The 14,667-nt window shown below is 33.0% G+C and overlaps 1 protein-coding gene across 1 annotated transcript in view; it reads left to right on the forward strand.

Moving 5' to 3' along the window:
- The window catches only part of TENM3 (teneurin transmembrane protein 3), a 1,330,030-nt gene that overhangs the window by 22,993 nt on the left and 1,292,370 nt on the right, over positions 1-14,667 (forward strand). Inside the window, exon 3 of the mRNA XM_068942557.1 lies at positions 14,230-14,310. The gene's annotated coding sequence lies outside the window, so the exon portion shown is untranslated. The remainder of the gene's footprint in view (positions 1-14,229; positions 14,311-14,667) is intronic.

Consider the following 14,667-nt stretch of genomic DNA (forward strand, 5'->3'; position numbering starts at 1 on the left):
AAGAAAGACTGCTAAAGTAATGTTGGTGTACTGTATGCAGTGTTAGAAATGGATGCCTAGTGACCTGTTATGTGAAATGATCTGACAGACAATCTCATTTGACTTAGAATTGAAACCAAAATTTCTTGTTTATTCAGTAGAGCTCTGTAAACTCTGTAGAGGGATTTAGTGTCCCCAGTTTTATCATATTTTATTCAAATTATTTTTGAATATAATTGCAAAGTTTTGACTCCGTTGATTTTTGTAAGTCTCTTGACTGTTTACAGTTAAGTATGTTTAACAATAGTGGAATAATCATTGTTTTAATTGAACTAAAAAAAAGGATATTTCTGTAAAATTAAAGATAAGCATCAAAGGACTGAAAACAGAACGATGCAAGTCAAGGAATTTATTTGTTTGTGTTTTCTTTCTTTCAAATTAGTTGAAATTCACTGGAGTTTAAAAAGCTATCTCTAACAAAGCCAAACAGATAGCCAAAGCAATCACATACATGAGAACTTCCTTAAGAAATAATAAGTCAAAAACAAATACGTTTTTGCTAGATGTATTGTTTAACAAACATATTGCAAAGTGAAGACATTTACAAAAAACATTATAGTAGAAACCTAGACGATAAATGAAGCTTACATCACAAAAAGAAAAAAAAAGAATTAATAAGGTGAATGCTTTTTATGGCCTTATTTCTTCTCCCAAGATTTTAATTGCAGTCTTATATGTTACTCAGGATCGATTACAAAGTTGTTTCTTCTCTTGTGGGATCTCTAACCTGCTGCTCCAGGATTATTTTCAAAAATGCAGTCTCCAACCACTCTGGAAGAGTGTGGCAAGTTATATAGCAAGTAAAGATGAAGTTCTAGGAAAAATAGCTTTATTAGCTTCAACTGAAAATAAAATGCACATATGTATAATAAATAAATAAAAACTGCAAAATTGAAGCTATGTCTTTATGCTTTCATTTTATTTTCTTGATTTTCTGTGCATGTGTTAATTACTCTGTAAAAGTATGCTAATGTTACCTTGTACCTAGAACAAAATATTTTATTTTGATTTTCTTAAGCTGTTTCCACTAAGCTTAATTTGCACATTTTGTAAACTTCATCCATTAGTTCTTAGGCATTTTATAACTGAAAAGGTCTCTAGTTATCTTTCACTCCAATTTAAATGCTGAAAAGAAACTACAAGGGTTTCGGAACCCATCTGTCTGTGTAATTATACTATGATTTAAATTGCTTGGTAATAGCAGTATTAGTAGTCTACGTTCCTTGATGCACTGATGTAAAGCATAACCTGTCTTCCTCATGTAAAATTGACCATATGTCATCATTTGTCATATCATATGGTCATCATATGATCATATGTCAACATGCCACATTTTCCTTATAGTCTTTGGGAAATTGTTCTGAAGGAAGAGTAGATATCTATGTTGCTTATTTTGTTTCAGGGTTTAAGTGAATATGCTGTTTAGAATGTATTCTAATCCAGCTTCAGGTACTTGCTGCCTCTCTTAAAGTGTAATAATTCAATTCCATGCTTGATGGTTACAGTTTTTCATATTCTTTTTTTGTTAATTATCTTCAGATTTACAATAACCTTTCAATTTTTTAAAATGCAATGTAAAATATATTCTACTATAAAATTGAGGGGGAACCCTTTTATTCATTAATATGTTTGTGTTGCACAATATTACTAGAATTACTTTTTAAAAAGTAATTGGACAAACCTGAGCTATTCATAAAGGTGATTCCTGCCCTAGTTCAACTCTATGATGGAGATCATAGAGTGTGTGGTCCTTGTTCTGTCATTAAAGTTTGAGAATGGAAAATTATTAGGCTATTCTTAGACAAATCTGGGTGGGACAAAGCCATGCTAAAGTTTACTAAACATGGCATCCTGGCTAAACATTTCCTAACTAGGAAAGATAGTAAGGGAACCTCAACTTGGAAATCTGGTTGTATCAGCTCTGTAGGCTTATACAATATCATTTTTTTCCAACTCATATGTGTGAACTTAACAGAATTACAAAGAATTCACCATCTTTCTAAGACTTCCAAGTAATTATATGTCCTAAACTAGGTGGTACCTGCAAGTTTTGAGAATTTCTAAATTGATTACTTCAATTTACGAACAAATAACTGTTATATTGGCCTCATTTTTGCAAAACACTTCTTTTGCATAGTGATTAGTATACAAATTTTGCTTCTTCCACTAAAAGTTAAGAATTTTTTTTAGACATTATTGGCATTGTTACATGTATGAAGGCATGAGGCAAGAATATTTCTGAAGATTATCCAAAAATATGTATTCAGTATAAAAAGACAGGAAATTAGGAACTGAAATGTAACACTGAAATGCTATACTTACTCCAATGGATACTTTAAAATTTGTCAGATTCTAAACTTCATTCCTCCTTGGAAACAACTTAATAGAAGTGAAACTTTTCCAGTAAGCATGGATTTTGCACCCATTTGCTTCTTGGTATAATACATGATTAGTTGCATTTCTACCAAAGTACTAAATTAAAATTTGAAATAAATTACTTAGAAGAACAAGTATTTGTATATTTTTCTCTTTTCAATTTTGTGGACAATGACAACAATATTTAATCGGGGATATATCAAAGCAGTAAAAATATGGAGACCAAGTTGACAGATTAGCATGTTAGCAACTTCAAGAATTTTCTTTCTTGAAATTCCTGTTTTTCCTGAGCTTAGTAATCAAAGTTAATAATTTAAGCATTTTTTAATGTTCATGTAGCTAATGTTCTTGGCCGTAATAGATTATTAAGATGTCCTGAAGGTAAATTCTACAGTATAACAACACAGACTAACATATCAGATTAAGGAAGCTGAAGAGGAGCCTTCTGGCTGTGCGAGTGTTGCCAGTGCTGTAGCAGGTGACTCTGAGAAAGGATCTAGTGATAGACAGCTTATTGCCCCCTTTACACTTTCTGTGCCTGCTCCCATCACAGAATACAATATGAAGACATTTATCTTCACAGGAATCAAGAGAGAAAGGTAAAGTTTAACTGTCTCCAAGACACACTGGGACTCTCTTCACTTTTGAATTTTATCTTACCATTTTGTTTTATACATTTTCAAAAATAATTATGGACTTAAAATCTGTAAAATAATTTGTTTTCTGAATGAAATCTTTTTAGCTAGGATTACATTTTTAGCAAGGTGTTTATATAGATTGCTGTCAACAGATTTCAAGTTCTTGCTGAGAATTCTTACTAAAATTTATACACTACTTTTGCCATTTAAGATAGACTGTAGCAGCATCTATGGTACTGTTATATCAGGGTATTATTTTGAAGTTGGGGAGAGCGTATTCATTTTCTGATGAGATGATAAATTATTACTAGCTGAATGAGTGACATAACCCTGGAGAGGTCTGTTATCTACTTTTTGAGCTATCAAGAATCTTCAGGACTTTCTGTCATGCAGGAATAGCTAAGGCCTTGGTAACAACAGAAAAGACGATCTTTTCTGTATCAGTGATGCTCAGTGTGTTGTCAGCAGTGTAGCACAACAGTTACTGTTTGGCCCTATGCTTTACAGAGCTTTCCCTACACAAAAATATACACAAAGATGCTCTGTAGGGCTTTCCCTACACAAGCCCTATATGAAGGGTTTTCCCTCAGTGGCAAGCGAAGCCAACTTCAGAATTGCTTTGCAAAGTCAGAGGGCTTTAGAGCGTCTAGAGCAAAAGTTTTAATCATACTTTCCATTTTGTTTTATGCATGTCTAAGTAACAAATTACTAGTGCCAAAATGTTAGTGCTAGCCATGCGCATGTGTTGCAGACATGAGTGTTTTAAATGGGATCAATTCATTGACCCAGCAAAGGATCCAGATCACATTTACTGTGTGTCTTGTAGCATGCTGAAGATAGGTGATTGTTCTGATAGTCTGTATCAGAAAATGTTTCCATGGAAAGGTTTCAATTATTCACTATGACTGGAAAAGGGAAGACAAATTATTGAATTACTAAATATACAACTTCCAGGCAATACAAAGTAACATGCTAATTAATTTAACTATGTGAGGAGAGATACTGTTTAGTTGGGAACATCTTCTAGAATAAACAGCCTGGAGGTGAGGATAGAAGTGAGCCAAATCAGTAAGAAAGGTTACTGAGTGCCTTCATAAGATGATATTATCCTAGCTGCTCTAAAAAGAGAACGTTCCAGTTCTACCAAATGAAGTTCCCTAACTGTTTTTACTTTAGACGTACTTCTTTGTGGACGTATTTTTCTCTATTTGTTAATCTGTTTATAGTCCCCTACTCAGAGACTTTCAGCTGAAGCAATGTTTATCGGCATTCCTTTGATCAATACTCCTCAGTAAGACCACAAATTCAGAAACCATTTTTCTGCCACTTTTATAATTAGAGGCTTGAAGGATTTTTCTTTTTTATGGAAGTTTTAAGAAAAGATGACCAAATCCTAGTCTAAAACACAATTTTCTTAAGCTAGAGATAAAACAATAGTGAAAATAAGAAAACGTTTGCCAAGGTACCTATTAAAGGCTCAACTAGCTAGGCCATGTTCAGCTTCAGTGTAGTTTAGGAAAGGAAAGCATATTACAGTTTCAAAAAGCAATTTTTTTTAAAGCAGCAGTCTTCTCATGTCAAGTGACTCTAGCACAACTTTTTTATTTTTATTTTTTTTAAGTCAGGTATGAATGCAGTCTTTGATATTCAGAAGGAGAGGGGAATATATTGCGTATCAGCAGTACCTAGCATCAGAGGCAAATTTTATAGTTTTAGGTATTTGTAGTTTTAGATATTTGTTGCCATGTGATGAGATGATTGGCTCAGTGGATGACAGGAAGGCAATAGATGTCATTTATCTTGACTTTAGCAAGACTTTGAACATGGTGTCCCATAGCCAAAATACCTTTGTAGTCAAATGAAGAGAGATGGATTGAATGGGTAAACTACAAGGTGGATGGAAACCAAGTTGTATCTAATGGCATTGCTCAGAGCTTTTTACTACAGCCAGTGTTGTTTAACATCTTCATCGATGGGATGGAGTACACCTTGAGCAAGGGTAACAGGTGACGCCAAGCTGGGGAGCTGCCATTCAAAGCAGTCTCTGTAAGCTGGAGAAATGAGCTGACAGAAACATGAAGTCCAACAAGGACAAATAGGAAATCTTGTACGTGGAATTGAATAGCCCTGCACAACAGCACAGGCTGGAGATGGATTGCCAGGTTTGCAGAAAAGGACCTGTGTCCTAGTGGACAACAGGTGAATGTGAGTCCGCAGTGTCCTTCTGGCTAGCTGCAATGTGTTCAATAATGTGACCAGGTTTGGTGTCCCAAATGCCCAGAGGCAAGTCTTGATGTCCTCAGACCAACCAGTGGGAGATCAGATGCCATGACATGGATAATTTATTAAAAATTATAGTAGTTAAAGCTTATAATGTCAAAATGCAAGAGATGGATACAATATATTACTAACATAGTGCTTTAAATGAACACTGTTTACATCTTTGATACATTTTTGATGTTTCTGTGACTACTTAGAATTTTGTATCTAAATGCAGGAGGGTACTCCTACCTTTTTAAAAAGTTATATGTTTTTTTCTCTTGATATTCTGATACGTTCTCTTAGAAAAAATAAGTTAGAATCAGTTAAATTGAAAGATATGATATAAATGTTTTTAAATAAAAATAATTAAAAGTTCATTTTAGAATTCTCCATAAAAGCATCATCTTTTTTTTACTGAATGTATTTTGGTAATACTGATTTCTCTCACTTTAATATTAATATTACATTTTTAAATTTACAAGCCTCAAGATTTAAAAGTTTAAATAATTTAAGAGAATAATATTATATTTGCTCCTAGAAAGTACACAGAGAATTTGGATGGTGAAGGGAAGGAAGAATGGAAGAATAACCTTTAAAAAAAAGGAAAGAAAAAACCTGCTGTTTTTTAATTTAATATCTACTGCAAGATAATTTGCAATCTGTGTATGCTACCACCACAGATGAAAACTTAAATTTCACTGTATGTTTCTTGTAATTTTTCAAAGAGCGGTAGTTATAGAACTGGTTGTATCTGTATACATTTGGTGTATCGGTCTGTTATGTCTCCATTTCATCCAGCAGTTTCATATAGAGATTGATTCTGGGTAAAAGCTAGCCATGTGGGACTTCATTGTTTTGGAGAATGAAGAAAAAATAAAAAGAGGAACTTCAACTATTTTCAGGGAATTTTTTTGCACTTTTGGGTTTGCTGGACATGAATCAACACCCAAGACAAGAATTTTCTAGTAATGTGTTTGTATTCTCAGGTAGATTTCTGTTAAGAGCATGGGCAGACAACTACTGCCTGCAGTAAGCAAGTGAGCACCCACTGTGAGAGTTCTAGTTGAATGGCAGCCTATTTTTATGGTATTATGGTGTTATATTGCTGGACTGCATGGGAAATACTAGATTGCTTATCCATTTTTAGAATTTATTTATAATGAGATAATTTTACCTGCTATTTATAGGCAAACAGTTACTCCAAGTTTGAGGTTTTTTGTTTTTGAGCCAGCACTCAGTGCTCGGTACCTCTTTTTTATTGAGAAGAGCGGGGAGTGATGTTCTGGATAAGCCATATGTACTTAATCCTAAAGCTACATAGTATGCAAAGTGATGGAATGAACTTTGGGAAGGCTGCGTAGTAAGAGCTGCTAGAGAAAGCTAGAGACTGTGCTATGCAAATACAGACTTATCTCCAGTATAGATGAGTCGAGCCTGCTGGCTTAACGCAAATCCATAACCACATAGTTTCATAATACCTTGTGGAAGTGTCATGTGACTAATACTGGAAAGAAATTGGCTTTTTTAAAGGATCTGGAGTCACGGAATACAAAGGGCTGTGTCATTTCTAGGAGGCCTAAACTTGAGAAATGGAGAAGAGAACGGAGAGTGTCTGTACTAATGCATAGGCTTGCAGTATGTCTGAAACTAAATTGTAAATAGAATCTTGTATATTTTAGTGCTAGGTTTTCTCTTATTCCATTATCATTTTATTTCTTCTGTAAATATTACTGTGTAGGTTCAGGTATCATGAGTACTGTTAATGTCCGCAAAGCAACCAGTTTTAATATTTCAGAAATCCTTTGGTAAATCATACATTGTTATCATTATTTATTCACTCCTTGCAGTTGCAGTAGTATGAAGGTGGCTGCTACAATGTGGTGCATAGCTGCTAACGTCTAATGTCTCGTCAATGATGCCGATGCTTACAGCGTTTGTTTAGAATTGATGCCAAAACTACACATACAGGTTTCATGTTTGAAGGAGCAAGAGCTGAAACTATTATGAAAAATGTACTATGGAAAGTGGTTAGAGAAGTGAAGAGAACACAGTTTGGACAGGACGTTCTGAATGTGTATTAGAAAAAAATGTAGAAAATAAAGCAAAGAAAAATTACTCATGGAAAATATTACCTGTAAAAGCAATAATCATATTAATATTAATTTTATAAATACTGCTTCAGTCCAGTTGACAATAACTGTATCACTACAATAACTTGTAGTGATCTGCTGATGAAGCAGTATTTTTTTTTTTTTAAATATTCAGTAGGCTATGTCCTAGAAACATTGAATAAGCATTCTTTCTGATAAGGTTAGTCTGAGGATAATTTCTTTCCCTAATATTATTAGTAAGCTTTGGTTTGATGTTGCCACTTACATTTCATCTTAGTTCTTTTAGTCACTGAGAGTTGGCCTCTTCCCCTATATAGTATCAGCACATCCTGTGTATAACCTTTGGACCAAGGGTTTGCAAGTAAGCTAGCTGAGATAATGCAAATTGCAAAGATACACAGAAAAACTGAGAAATAATATTATATCATTCCTTAAAGATAACCTTTAGTTGTAGATACTTTTTCTTACTCTGCTGAATGTAGCTATCAGTAAGCTCCAGAAGAGAGGATTTTGCTTTACAAATTATGTGCAAATATTTTCAAGCACACAATATGTAATTTTAATACTTGGCTATTCTGTGATAATGTAATATAGTGCATAAATATTTTTGCAACTTTGTCTTAAGAGTACAGAAATAAGAAAACTTTGATACATGCAGTAGTATGTTTTTTTATAATAATGAAATAAAATTATATTTAAAACACATGTAGATACAGTCAGTTTTATGCCTTATGCATTTAGATATATTTACTCACCTGCCTCAAAAGTGTTATGCAAAGCACCAAATTCCAATGGCAAAAAAGAGCATGATGCCTTGTTTATCTAATAAAAATATCTTAACAGTTTACCCAGAGTTACCATAGAGTGGTGCATACGTAACAGTTTTTAGCCATAAGCCTATTATATTCCAGTGACTGATTCCTGCTATGTTAAATGGTTTTGTTTGTAATTTTGAGTCTGTAGCATGATCTGTCAAAACCCGTGTGTCCTATTTCCCTTGAAAATAAAAATATCTAGGCTAGTGTTTCTATAACATGAAAGTTTCAGAAACTCTTTCTCATTTTGAATTTTTGAAGGTTTCTTTCCTCTTATTTAACTTTTAAATTCCTAAAGAAATAAATGTTAGAAATTCTTAAGGAAAGTAATAGAGAATAAACCACAAGTGTATCACAGACAATGGCTACACGAAATTTACTAGGCTGCAAGGTTCTCTTTTGGCTGTTAAATTTGTTCCTAGACTAATTAATTTAGAGGTCTGTTGAGCATTGGTGCCTAGCACTGCACTTCACCATGTAGACATTATATTAGCTATTCACTCCCTTCTAGGAAGTTTCTGATTGAAGGATCAGGAAAAGACGTCCTTGTGACTTCTGTTTTAACTGTCACAAAAGTAAGTACTGTTCAAGAGAGTATAAACGATCTTGTGACACCTTTAATGCTGAAAGTAAGAGGATAAAAAAAGTACACAGAAGCCTTAATTGTATAGTGAAAATTATTGCTACTTAACTAAGAAAGAAAAAAAAACTCTAATGAATGCTAATGGCCTCAGTTGGGTGCAAACAGTAGTGTGTGCTACCATCTGTCACTTTCATCAATCTATGAGGCAATTTATTTCCAAGAGCATCAACTGTAGTACGTGTAAAGCACAACAAGTATTGTAAACTTTTAAAACATATTCTGAGATTCCATTGCTTCAACACAATCGTACCTTGAATAAGGCAGTAGTCATTCAAGTGTCATCAAGCTACCTAACACTTAAGAGAAAAGTCAGTGCCGAAGTCTTTCACTGTGATCTGTTACTTTATACATTTTTTTATAAAAAGTTAAAAGAGTTATTTTGTGGAGTTTCATATTTACTGAAACTGTGTTTATGTTGCATGATCCCCAACTGATCACAGCAAGATTCTGTTACTTTGGAAGAAATTGAATGGGTGTGGAAGTTTCACATTGCAAAAGTACTTTAAACCTCTGAACTTATACTTGTATATTGTCATATTGATTGTAATGGTTCCTGTTCCATTTCTTAAATTATACCATATTTCAAGCCAGCACAGTCTAGGTGCTATATTCATTCACAAAACATTAAATATATTTATTATTGGAAAAAATCTTGAGGTCCTGAGAATATAACTTTTGTAAGTTATTTTTACAGTTTTGAAATTTTTTAAGACTTCATGCGGGAATGGATACTTTGTGTTTGGTGAAGTATTTAATACCTAGTGTGTTAAGATATATGGAGAAACAGTTGCTTTTTATTGCGCTTAGTAAAAATCCTTATCAGTTTTGTTAGTATATGCTTGGTGCTGCAGGAAGCTGAAATCCTCCACAGTCCTTTGGAGGAACACATTTTGGGATTTTTCTTCCCGTAAGCAACCCCTTAGGAAAAAATTCTGAGAGAAACTCAGAACTTTTTTGCTCCTTTACTTTGTTATTTACAGGAATTATCAGCTTAATAGGATTATTAGAGTTGGCAGAGATGATGAATGTAAGAATACTGAGTCTTACACACAGCAATGAATAATGGTCCTTATGGACGCAAAAGTTCCATTTATTTAGTTCATGCTATATTCCATGCCAGCACATGGCAATCTGAAAACTATATGCATGTTGCAAAACGAAATATGGTCATGATGGAAGAGCTTTTTTTCTTCTGTTTATTGCACACGAAGATAATCTGGCCGTTTGAATCATATGTAGCGCTCAAACAGTTTGGAAGAGTTTTATAGCCAGCAGGAAAAATAAGTTAGGTTAGCAGCAGGGAAGATCCACGGCACAAACCTTCAGAATGTCATAGCCCTATGCAGTGGTATCTGACATAGAGGACAGAGAATCCAGGATAGAGGATTTTTTCTAGCCATGATTGTTACTGATTTGTACAAATGATTTTGTCCACATATGTTCTTTATACATGCATGCGAATCTGAGGTTAGTGTACTAATATGTGTACTAATTATGGGATTATTTTAAAATACTTTGTGTGACACAGCTGGAGTTCATGGTTTGAATATAAGTAGCCAATTATAGAAACAGAGCTTTTTTGTGCTATATATTAGTTGAATTTACATTAAGAAAGTTCTTTTTCTGAAACCTCTTTATTTGAAAATTATAATCTGGCTCAGCATTCTTGTTTATGTATTTGATATTGATATCAAATCAGAAAAAAGTTACTAAAATTGAAAAATCCACTATTGTACAAGTTCATGATTTACTTTAGTGATTTAAGTAGGTTTCTACTTGTTTATGCTTGTAAATATAGTAACATAAATCCAGCAGAACAACTGAAAACTAAAAATGCTTCGGGTGCAACATATAACCATCTGTAATATGTAATGGCTTGTCAATTGGGAGAATACCCAGTTGTGATTTTGATAGACTTTTAGTGCTATTTTCTTTTAATTTTGCTGTGTATAGTGCCTAAGTTCATCATACATGGTGCATCTGAGAGACTGATAATTCAATGCAAAGCTTGCATTTTACTCTCCCAGTTGAGCCTGACCTTCACTAACTGCTTGGATTGCACTTCCGTGGTTCATATCATAATATCAGCAGAATCCTTTGATGGAAATACAAACTTGAATTCAATTGAGGTCATCTATCATCTTATATATTGTGTGTTTCTCCTTGTTTATTAAGTGTATATGATCAAAGTAAAATCAATATTAACTACAAATAAAACAATCATAACAGGTTTCAAATATATCACAGAGATATGTTTTTCATAAGAAGTATTACAATTCTCAAAAATTATTTTAATCTCAACATTTTGTGAACTTTCCCATCGTGGTCACTACTTAGAAGTTCTTTTCTCTTAAGTATCAACAACTTTTCACAGTCAATCCAAGTTTTTACAGACCCAGACCTTACTAGGAAGTTGATTTGATTCTTTAGGGCTTAAGTCCCAACTGCTTCAGAGCAATTTGAGTTTTACTCCAAATTGCATAGAAGTAACATAATTTACTGCTGGCAGAATTTGTTCAGGAATCTGAAACTAAATTGGTTAAATAAGGCCTGTGAATATTTTTCTTCCTGAAAAGTATATTGTGAGAATAGAAAAATGTAAATATGTGTATCTCAAGATTTCTGATTTTTTTAAGGTTAATTTAGCTGGGTAAGCAATATACTTTTTAATTTTGTTGTATTGTTAGCAAGCAAAATCTTTAAAATGCATGCACTTCCAATTGCATTCTTCTTTTTCCCGTTGCCAGATTTTCTGAAATAATCTCTGATTTTATTTTAGGTGAACGTTCTGTTGAAAGCTTTGTAAAAACAGAGCATAGATTTATTTGCTAGTGGAAATATATATATTGAGTGTATTTCTATCATGATTACTTGGTCGTTTTTAATTAATGATCTGATATCAAAATACGGCTACTTAAGGAACAGTCTAATTCTTTCTTCATTGGTCACCTTCATATTAGTTGACAGCTGACAAAAAATAATGTGCAAAACTGTATTTTGTAATAAAATCCTTTTGAAAATGTCTACTTGTAGTTCAAAAGTGAACATGTAAAATGTTTGTATCTGAAAAAAAGAATTTAAAATTCAGAAATGTGTATGTGCATATATATGCATTTGAGGATGCAATCAATCATATGCAAGCAATACTCTGAGACTTATCTCAATAATCATGAATAATAAGGATTAACTGGAAGTGTTTATAATATTAGAGAACGAATATTTAAGGAAGAAATGTCTTTAGCCAGATCAATAGCAAATTATACTTTAGGGAAATGGAATATGAATATTTAGGTAGCTAAATGAAAAAATACCAGGCTAAATTCATCTGACACATATTTCACCATGAGCTAAATCTTCATATTCAGGTTTTATGTATTTGGGAGGCTGAAATGGTTTACCTCGCTCATTTTAAAGTTTTTGGTATACTATATGACTGTTTAAGAAGACCGTGATTTACTAATGTGGACTTCAGTTATTTAGCAGAGGACAAAAGGTTACATAGAAGTTTAAGAATTTGACAGATGTGCTGTGATATAGTATAAAAATTAAATATTATGATCTTATTTCCTGTGTATATTTCTCTGTGTCTAATAAATCAAAGTAAAATCAGCAGTAACTGCAAATATGCAATAGATAGCATGTTGAAGATACGTAATAAAAATATATGCATATTGTGCTTCCTTTTGTAATTGTTTAGGGAAGACATTTGGCCACAGGGTTTTTATTTAAATCACACACTCTGTATTGTTGAACTGAAATGACCTTTTGAAAGTAGAGGCAATTTAATATTCCTAACATACTATCTTTAATGAAAAAGGTGTCCTTATCTTTTGATTAGTTATGTAAGCTAAAGAGGACATCATGCAGCTCTTTTTATCATCTTTTTTTTTTTTTTTTTTTTTTTTTTTTGCATCAACAAAGTTGAAAGCTGCAAACTTTACTTTTCCAACTGTGAATCTTCAGGATTCTCCCTCTAATTTGTGGACTTAATTTTCTTCCCAGATGCTAATTCAATGTTTTCCTGTGTGTAATTTTCGTAGGAACACGTCTTGTGGTTGAAAGCTCCTATTCCATTTGCTTTAAAACTACTATTCTCATGGGCATAGTTGAATAGATAATATAAACAAACAGGTATTTTTTCTTTATAAAGAAAATTTTAGTATTACTGTACTGTATAAAAATAATGCTCAAAATCATAGCTGTGGGTTTTTTAAGCTGTTAAGAGTATGTGATGATTTAGCTGCAAAACTGTTCTACAAAATCGTATTTTTATTCCTCCCACAGGAAAACATGCCGGTTTTGTATTCAGTTTTAGATGATAAGCAATGCATTGCCGTATGCTCATCTTTTATTTAGAAGAAGCTGACCATTGCACTACGATGATTCGTGGTCTATTCTGAGTAGTTAGAGGATATGATACTGCTTTAACTTGCATTCAAATGATATAGAATGAAATAAAGCAATTCGTTGTGTGTAAATACTGAAGACGTGTAAAGTCTAGTATGACTATTGTAGCATGGACAGAACATGATTTTACTACCTTGTAAATTACATTCCCTCTGTGTATCGGGGGCTAAATTTTAGGAGGTCTGTGTTCTGCCGTCTTAGTATTCTCAGCGCTTACATGCCTCTTTCTGATTCTTTATATTTTGTTTGTTAGTTGTTTTTGTTGATCCGAGTATTACCTGCTCTTAAGTTTGGGGAGAAAACTAATGGTACCCAAAGAATACTTCAGTTTTTCATAATTGTTCATTACTATTAACTTTATTTCAACTTACAGAATAAAAAATGCAGAATATTGTATTATCAACACTAAAATAAATCTTCACTCTTAAGTACTGCATAGAATCTGATTCCATAGGGCTTCCTCTCAGTTCCTCAGAGAATGAATGAAAATACAGCTTTGGATTTGTCTGCTTGGATTGGAGTACTTTTGATACAAAATTCCATAAATGAAAAGTATTTTCTGTTTGAAATTTACTGTTTCCTTTGCAGTTCTTCTCTGTTAATTCCTTTGTCAGTGGTGTGTTAGCTTGATCTTTGATTTTCAAACATTTCTGGTAAAGCTGAAATTACATTAACCTTTTGATAGTTTCTCTCTTGGTACCATTCTGAAGTATCAAAGCATTTCTATACTGAAAGAATTCTCAGGCAGAAAAAGGCAAAGTAAAACAAAACCTGTAAACTGCAGTTAAGGCTGATACATATTAATAGCTTAGGGGAAGTTACATTAAGGAGAAAATCCACCTTTGCAGCTACAAAGTTCATCATGAGCAACTAAATTAGTACAGCTGTGCTGTTCAAGAAATTAACTGATTCCATGCAAAACCCTCCTTGTGCAATAGATCTCAAGCTACAGAGGATTTTGGCACCACAAAGCACAGGACATGCATAGGACAAGCATGATCCCATGCCAACTGTTCAGGGTATGTTCTATGTTATGATTTGATCCATGTGTCTTATTAATTATATACAATACTTTGATTTTAAAGTAGAATTTTCTTATATTTTAATTAAAAAATAAGCCAGAGCCTATATCAAAAGCAGACTTTTAAAAATATTAAATGAGATATAATTTTTTAATTAAAATTGTGAGGAGAAATATAAATAGCAAGTTTCATATTAAGCATTGCAGAACATGTGCTTTGCTTGTATCACTTGAATGCAGATACATAAGACTTCTGTATTAAAAATTATGCTACAGACCTACACAAAATTTGCTGACTTGAAAGCTTGCACGGAAGGAAGAACAGTAATTAAATCTGTTATCCTCCAGAGAAAGT

The sequence above is a fragment of the Struthio camelus genome, chromosome 4, assembly GCF_040807025.1.
Source record: "Struthio camelus isolate bStrCam1 chromosome 4, bStrCam1.hap1, whole genome shotgun sequence".
Taxonomy (NCBI): Eukaryota; Metazoa; Chordata; class Aves; order Struthioniformes; family Struthionidae; genus Struthio; species Struthio camelus.